The sequence below is a fragment of the Muntiacus reevesi genome, chromosome 4 (assembly GCF_963930625.1).
Source record: "Muntiacus reevesi chromosome 4, mMunRee1.1, whole genome shotgun sequence".
Lineage (NCBI taxonomy): Eukaryota > Metazoa > Chordata > Mammalia > Artiodactyla > Cervidae > Muntiacus > Muntiacus reevesi.
The window spans coordinates 76091461-76099898 of NC_089252.1; the positions used below are offsets into that span (position 1 = coordinate 76091461).

The window sequence follows — 8438 nt, forward strand, 5'->3', positions numbered from 1 at the left end:
TATATGTGGAGATGGAGTTTATCTTCAGTTCAGTTTAGTCGCTCAGTCATGTCCAGCTCTTTGTGACCCCATGAACTGCAGCACTCCAGGCTTCCCTGTCCATCACCCACTCCTGGAGCCTACTCAAACTCTTGCCCATCGCATTGGTGATGCCATCCAACCATCTCATGCTCTGTCATCCCCTTCTCCTCCCACCTTCAATCTTGCCCAGCATCAGGGTTTTTTCAAATGAGTCAGTTCTTCCCATCAGGTGGCCAAAGTATTGGAGTTTCAGCTTCAGCATCAGTTAACATTGACTTAAGTTACACTGTTCTCCTCCAAAGGCCTCTTGGGTCCAGATCTGAGTGGGTTCCCACCCCAGTCCCACGGCTGGGGGTATGCAGTGAGGTACCTCCCGGGCGCCGCTTCCGCTCCCTCAGTGGTTCTGACATCCTTCACCCCTTCCTTCCTCCCCAACCCAGCCTCAACTCTTCGGGATGTGCTTGGAGTGGTTTCCAACCCACAGGCACATTTCTGTTTTCAGAGATAACACAGCAAGAGAGCGTGGGTGTTTGCCTGTGGGGGTGTGTCTCCCCACCCTGCCCCATCTTCAGGCCTTCTGGGCCCCCAGGCCTGAGCTCAGGTGGCCCCCACGGGCGAAGGCCTCCGGGTGACACGCTTACCCTCTGCTGGGACTGAAGGAGGGGTTCTAGCCTCCACGGTGGGTGCGCTGGTGGAGAGAAGCTTCCCAGCAGAGGTATTGATTCTCAGCCCCTGCAGTGCCCTGAGGGGGCTCAGCCAGCGCCTCCTGGGCCCACACTGTCCCTGGAGTCTCCACAGGGGCCCCTGAAGTCCATCTGCGTCAGGAGGTCACCTGATGACCTCCAGTCTGCTGGCTCCCCGACCCCAATTCTGTCATGCTCAGAGCCTGGGTGGGCAGCCAGCACTGCTGCTGAGGGCTGCGTGGCTCTGGGGAGACTGGTCTTCAGGGCCTTCGCTTTTCTCCTCATGAAATGAGAGGTGCAGCCTCCTGGGTCTTTAAGGTTGTATTGGGTCACCCTTCCCCTCAGGAGCCTTTGTAGCCTCCCTCCTCCAGATCCAGCCTCAACACCTTGTCCCAGCAGCTCCCAAACTGTGCTTATCCTCACCCGGCATCTCTTTCGAGGCCTTTCCTTACGATCCATCCCCACCTCTGCCACCCTCTGAGCATCCCACCTTCTGACTGGGGCCCCAGACCGTCTGCACATGCGTGCTGTTCATCTCCGCTCCTGCCCGCTGCTTGCCGCAGGGCTTCCCTTCAAAGCTCTGCTGCATTGCCATTGAGGCCCCTCCTCCCTCCCAGCCAGAGCCCGGTCAGAAGTGAGTTCCTCCTCCAAAACGCTAGAAGGTCTACGCAGCCAACTCACCGAGCCCTCAGGAGTCCTCGCCCGAGCGTCCTGTGTCATGAAGGGGTCCGGGGCAGGCATGGAATCCCCCACATGGTTGACACACTCTTCATCCGAGAACATCTGACCTAGCACAGGCTGGCCGGAGTACAAAAAATAGTTGTTATCTGCATGACATTTGACAGGTTGTAAAGGATTTCACACCCATCACCTCAGTTAATCCTGAAAGCCACTCTGAGAGGCAGCCCTGAGCAGGGGGACGCTGACTCCCCCAAGGCCAGTGTGTGTGGTCACCTGGGCCAGCACCAGGTCCCAGCCCTGCCCCAGGGCCCCTCTGCTCGCTCTCAGAGCCTGGCTGCGACTGGGGAGACCAGCCCACACGTCAGGAAAGGCTGAGCCGAGCCATCGGCACCACCCAGAAGAAAGCGACGGAGTTCAGCCCGTGTTGGAGATGGTCCCTGCTCAGCTCTCCTGCAGTTTCTTCATCTGAAAAATGGGCTTCCCTGGGAGAGGCCTGAAAATTCCACAAGCTGGAGTCCTATAGGCTTGAGGCTATGAGAGCCAGAGCAGAATCCCTCATGGAGAGCAGCGAAGGCCGGGGCAGGACGAGCTCCTGAGATCAAATGATCCTGTGCCCGCAGGAAAGGAACCGCACAGGCCAAGGCCACCCGCCCCCCCCACCCAAGCCAGGGCTGGGCACGCTTGGGGACAGGAGGAGCAGACGGCTGCCCCAGGCCACCCCAGCAGTCTCAGGGCATCTGACCTCCGCTGCTGATTTCTACCCAGAGGGCGTCATGAGCATTTTTAGTTCCCAGGGAATGTTAATCAGCACCCAGATGCTGGGCTGCCCTGAGATGGGACTGCAGTTTAAAACGGACTTGCCTGGTGCCTCAGTGGAAAAGAATCCTCCCGCAAACGCAGGAGACGGGTTCGATCCCTGTTCTGGGGAGATGCCACATGCCGAGGAGCCATGGACCCATGTGCCACGACTACTGAGCCCGTGTCCTCAACATGGGAGCCCCCACTCGCCACAACCAGAGAAAAATCCATGCAGCAGTGAAGACCCGGCACAGCCAAGTAAACGAACCCAGGCGGGCACTCTGGCGGCTCTCCTCTGCGGGGACCTGTTTTTATGGGTTTATCTCGCCCTGACAGCTGAGCGTCTGCAGGGCCATCTGAACACAGTCTCCTGGGACCTTGCTGGTTCAGCTTCCTCGTCCCTCGTTGGGGCCTGGGACAGAGGACATGGGGAGTCCCACTGTCAAACATTCTGCCTCTGAATGAACATTCTTGGCAGGGGGCACCCACGTCCTCCCACTGCTCCTACTAGGGGAGGCAGGCACAGAGGCGCACTAAGCTGTCTGCTCAGCAGTCGCGGCCCCAGGTCTAGGTCGGAGCCCTGGGGCTGATTGCAGGGCTGGGGCACTAGGATGGAACGCGGGGCCAGAGGGGATGGAAGGAGGGGAGGGGAGGGGAGGCACGTGGCCCGGAGTCCCTCCTCCAGGCCCGTGTGTCCCCAGCCAGGTCCCCATGCCTGCCCCGGGGACCGTCTGCAGCCTGCTGCTCCTCAGTACACTCTGGGTGGACTTGGCCGTGGTGGGCCCTAGCTCCCTGAGCCTCAAACATCAGAAAGTGTAGGTGCGACGTCTCCCCACGAGCCCCGCATTCTGAATGGGACACTCCTTCCAGCCCTGCCCTGAGCTGTGTGACCTGGGCTCATCTGTTCTGGGCTTCAGCCTTCCCCCAGAGCACAAAGGAGGCCTCTGGGTCTAAACGCCAGCCCATACCTCACTCTGCTGGACGGACGGGGGGTTAGAGTCCTAAGGAGAACACCTCCTCTTTCCAGCAGAGAAAGGAATCCAAGAAGCCAGCCGTCACGCTGAAGCCCCAAGGCGCTGGGAGGCTGGCTTGGCCCAGAAGTCAGGCAGAAAGTGCAGAAGATAAACTGGAAATCCAGGTGGGTCTCTGCAGTTTTATGCCTCCGGCAGTGGAGGGGATAATGGACTCTGTACCACTGGGCTCTGGGAGGTCTTTGCCCATCAGCAGGCAAATACCTAAGTAACTGTGCGGCAGCAGGATCAACCCCAAGCAGAGGGGAAGGGAGGTGCCAGCAGACACCAGGTGATCGCAAAGGGCAGCCGGCAGACAGACACCAGGAAGAAAGCACTGCTCACAGACTGGAGACGTTTCCCTGGAGAAAACCTTCTGATGGACTCAGGGACCTCGCAGACCTTATCTGATTTTATCTTATGGGGGGCAGCACCCTGGACAGGTGGACCAAAGCCCACCTATAGATGAGAATGGAGCCCACCAGGCTTGCTTAGACTTTGGTGAATTGTGCACGGAGGGGCAAAGAGGGTTAGGAGAAAGAGGGTGTGAAGGCATTTTATGAGTTCCCCACCTGTGTGGGGAAGGTGGGTGCAAGGAGGTGTGCGTGCTTAGAAAACCGGTGAATGGCCCCAACAAGAGTTAATGTCGAGAAATACACCTCCGTGCAGGGAAATCAGAATCGCCCCGGGGAGCCTGGTAACTACTGTGCTGCTGCCCACACCTCGGTCTCTCCGCTGCTTCACCCTCCTGCTTAGCATTTAACCTCTACAACCGCCTGTGAGGTCGTTAAGGCTGGTCTTAGGCCCTTATTTAGAGACAAAGGACAGAGGTTCAGCTGGGAGAGCTCACTGGCTTGAGGGGCCACTGCCTGTGTGGGGCAGAGGTGGGACCCATGGTCTGGGGGGACTCCAGTCCCCAAGCCCTGTATCCCCATCACCCGTCTGGCAGAGAGAGCAGGTGGCCCAGGAAGTCTCCTCGGACTTGCTCCACCGACCCCCAGCCTCTCCCCTGATCCCTGTGAGTCAGGGGTGAAATCCCCAACCCACACCCTCTGACCCTCACCAGCACCTCCTCCCACCACGTGTGAGATCCCACCTGTCACATTCCCCCTCAACACCAGTCTGCAAATCCTTAGACTAAAATGAGGGTACTTTCCCATTGCACCAGCCAGGTCCAGCAGGGCAAGGAAGAGAAGGTCAAGGTCATGGCAAGCTCCAGAGAAGCCCTAAGCCAGCTCAGATGCAGAAGTTTCTAGTTTCCACAGAGGGAACGGTAGGCAGTGCTTCAGCTAGAACTGGGAGTCTGCAAGTTCGGAGGTGGAGGGGGCCCTGACACAGGCCATGACCCTGGCTCTGCTCTCCCAACCCCTCCAGTCCTGGGGTCCCGTCTCGATCATCGCAGGCCCCTCCACACCCTCCAAACTTGTTTCCCAAAGTGGAGTTTCAGACCTAGAAGCTTTGGAGACCAAGTCCCACCCCCAGTGCACCCAACCCCCACTCACCAGATGACCCTGAGGCCAAAGGGGTCTTTTCAAGCCCCTTGGGGCCGCTCTCCCATCCAGCAGCCACTGCCCCTCTGTCAGCTGCTCCTCGTCTGACTCCAGGGTGTAGTCCAGCGTGGCAGGTCTCCAGGTTGGCGCTCCTAGAGCTGTGCAAGGTCTGCCTGGGTCCTCCGAGCACACGCATCAGCCGGGGGTGGGGGGGAATGAGTGTGCACTGAAGCGGGGACAGAGGGGCTCTAGGTCCCCCCACATCAGTGACGTCATCACTCGCTTCAAATGGGGAACCAACACATATGTTTTATTAACATCTCTGAGCGTCTCTGCTCATCTGTGAAATGGGAGCCACAGTGGCTCCTATCCGGAGGGTAAGGGCTCGGCCTGAGCCTGACCAGGATGAGGGCTGCATGCCAGGCGCAGTGGCAGCAGCACCGGGGCTCACAGGGGCTGCAGGGCTGGGGGTCCAGTCTGCCGTCTGGCCCTTGCCACCACCTCCCTCTGCAGCCCGGGCACGTCATACAACCTCTTAGGGTCTTCGCTGCTTCACCTGAAAATGGGGCTGACACGTCCCGAGTGGAGGGCAGGGGGCAGAAGGAGCACGGGCTCCTTTTCAGCCCCAAGATCCCTCTGTCGACTCATTCAGAATCTCAGTGCCCAACACGGCCAGGAACCCACGTGGCCACTGGGGTAACGTGAAGGTAAACAGTCTCCACTCCCCGGGAGGGAAACGGTGACATGGCCACAAACGGCTCCTTCCTCCTTGCCCACAGCTTTGAGCTTCAAGTCACCTCATAGGCTGCTGAGAAAGTAGGGCCCGTGGGGTACCCTCCCTGTAGAGAGGAAGAGACGGGGCACAGGAAGAGCAAACTTGGCTCAGAGCATCCTTCTAGGAAAACGCCAGCTTCCTGTCCGATTTTCCACAGGACAAGGAAAGGCCTGTGTAGTCGAGAGAAAGACCCCCTGGGAAGGGAAGGAGGCAGGGCAGACACCGTTCCCCGGGCTCGTGCTGTGTCCTCCAGGGAGAGCCCCGTCCCCGATCACCCTGCCGGCGTCCGAAACTCAGCACTGGCCATTCAACCTCTGCCTTTCAGAGCTGCAGAGATGGGGGAAACTCACTCCAGGGGACCCCAGAGCTTTTATCAGTAACCTCCTCAGTGGTAAGGACAGAGGGTACAAAGTAAGCCCTGAAAGATGGTGAGGACAAGCACTGACGCATGTACACTGTCATGTGTGAAACAGGCAGCTGGTGGGGGTCTGCTGCGTAACACAGGGAGCTCAGCCCGGCGCTGTGATGACCTGGAGAGGAGGGGGGGCTTCAGAGGGAGGGGGAGGGGGCTTCAGAGGGAGGGGGAGGGGGCTTCAGAGGGAGGGGGGAGGGCGCTTCAGGGGGAGGGGGCTTCAGAGGGGGGGATGGACGTGTACTTGGGGCTGATTCATGCTATTGTACCACAGGAACCAACACAGCATCCTAAAGCAATTATCCTTCAGTGTAAAATAAGATAAAGATGGTGGGGGGGTAATAAGACCAGGCCCAGGAAGGAGGGTAACTTGCCTGAGGGGTGCCTGCTGGACCCCAGGCCCTTTTCTCTCCCCCTCCTGAGAGCCCAGGGCCCCCACTGGGATGGGGGTGGGGGGTGAGGAGCTGGGGTGGGAGGGTGAGACCTCTGACAATTCCTGGACCCTCCTCCTATAGTTCAGTGCCCCCTTTGACGCCGGGATCAAAGCTCTCAGGGACTCAGTCCCACCAGCACGGCTAGACCCTGGGGAAGTTTCTTCAGGATGTCCTTGGGGAAGAAGCCCGTGGTAAGTCCTTGCCCAGGTCATGTTAACTCCAAGTTTTCGCTGGAGCCCAAGTGCGAATCCGCCTGTGGGTAACAAAACAGACGTTTTCCTCCCCACCCTTGCCTCTCAAGCTTCTGATTCCTCTGTCCCAAACACAGTCATCCCTCAGTACCCGCAGGGAATTGGTTCCAGGACTCCCCCCCCCCCACCCCCGCTTTTAGGGGATGGACCCCAGTCACATGGTCCACACTCGGAGGCCGGTGCTCTCCCCGTGACAACATACCACATCCGCCACCCCGTGGGGGAATGGCCGGCTGTGCTGGCCCCAGCAGGACAGCGGAGAAAGCGGGGGGCTTTGCGGTGGGCGTGGCTACTCCGGAGGCGCGTGGGGTGTTAGTTCCCCCACCAGGGACGGAACCCGTGCCCCCCGCCATGCAAGTGCGGAGTCTGCACCCCTGGACCGCCCGAGAAGCCCCAGACAACGGCACTTTGACTTGACCTCTCACTTTTCATAAAGCCCGATCGGCAAGTGACCGACCCTGAGACCAGCCACCTCTCCGTTCTCCCAGAAGCGCTTCACTGGATTCCAGAACACTTCCGAGACCACACCCAGCTCTGAGGGGTACTAGCCCGAGAATCAATGCTCAAACCGGATGCTGAAGGTGCAAAACCTTTACTTCACCAAAGAGGAAGATTTCACATTTCACTGAAAAACAACTCCCCCAGCCAGCCAATTCTTGGTCTGTGGTCAATGGGAAGAGAAAAAATGAACATGTAGCAAGGTGTGCATGCTTAGAGAACCAAATCAGAGCCACACCTTCAGCGGAGAAGTTTACTGGGGGGATGTAGGAGCAGAGGAGGGGGACAGAAAGGAGGAAGGAAGGGTGAGACAGAGGAAAAGAAGACAGGCAAGGGTCCTTTAAATACCAGAGCTTCTCAAGTGCAAAGAAAGGTACATGGAGAGCTTCTTAACAACCAGTGAGGCCTGTGTGAGCAGGGGAACTTCCAGTGACACTATCAGAGCCGCTGAACTGACATTCAAGGGCAGAACAGATGCTGGGAATGTGAAAGCCTGAGTCTGAAGCTGGACACATTGAGGTGCGAACAACAGCTAGAGCCACTGCCAGACACGGCCGACCTGGCCCCTTCCCCTCCTCCAGGCCCAGCGGACCCGGCCCAGCGGACACCACCTCACCTGGCCAAGGCTGGCCGTTGCCTGGGCTCCGTCATTGATCTGGGGCACCAGGGCAATGTCCCAAAAGCCTTCCAACCCCAGCTCACAGCTGAAGTGAGCCTCGATCCTTCAGTTCCACCGCTGAATTCCAGTGAAGACCCAGTCTTCCCGGGGGGAATGTCCCTTATCAGTCACGTGGTCTTTGGTGTGAACTGACTCTCGAGCTGGTGACGAAGGATGGGTGATCACAAGGGGAGAAGCACTGCCTGCCTCCACATGTGTGCACCCATTAGAAACACACGGGACACCCCTCTGTGGAGCTGGGGTAGCGTCCACACTCTGGAGACACCCTTGTCACAGAGGGCTCCCTGTAGGAGCCAAGTATCTTCTCCAATGAAATTCTGGCCACCAATCACCTAAGACACAGCCCTGTAGTGCAAACCACGCATTACACTTGATGGGCACCTGATAGCCCACCACCATCCCTCAGCGAGGCACCACGCAGCCCGTGGGATGTCACCGTGATCAGGGAACCTCTTAGAAGTGCAGAATCTTGGGCCCCATCCTTGCCCTAGAAGATCAGGATCTGCTTTTTAACAAGACCCCAGGAACATATATAGTGGCTTAATGCTCACAGGGTCCTATTCAGGCAGCAGAGCCAGGGGGCCCCACCTGACTTAGAACAGGTGTCAACTCTCATATGACTTAGGGAAATGCAGGGGACCCTCAATGAAAGGGAGATTGAATGAAAAGGCTATCCTGTTTCCTCTTTCACTTACCTCCCTGCACC

General features: G+C 58.3%; 1 pseudogene; it reads left to right on the forward strand.

Moving 5' to 3' along the window:
* The first annotated feature begins 2894 nt into the window (after positions 1-2894).
* LOC136167459 (appetite-regulating hormone-like) lies at positions 2895-7103 on the forward strand (annotated as a pseudogene).
* The last annotated feature ends 1335 nt before the right edge of the window (positions 7104-8438 follow it).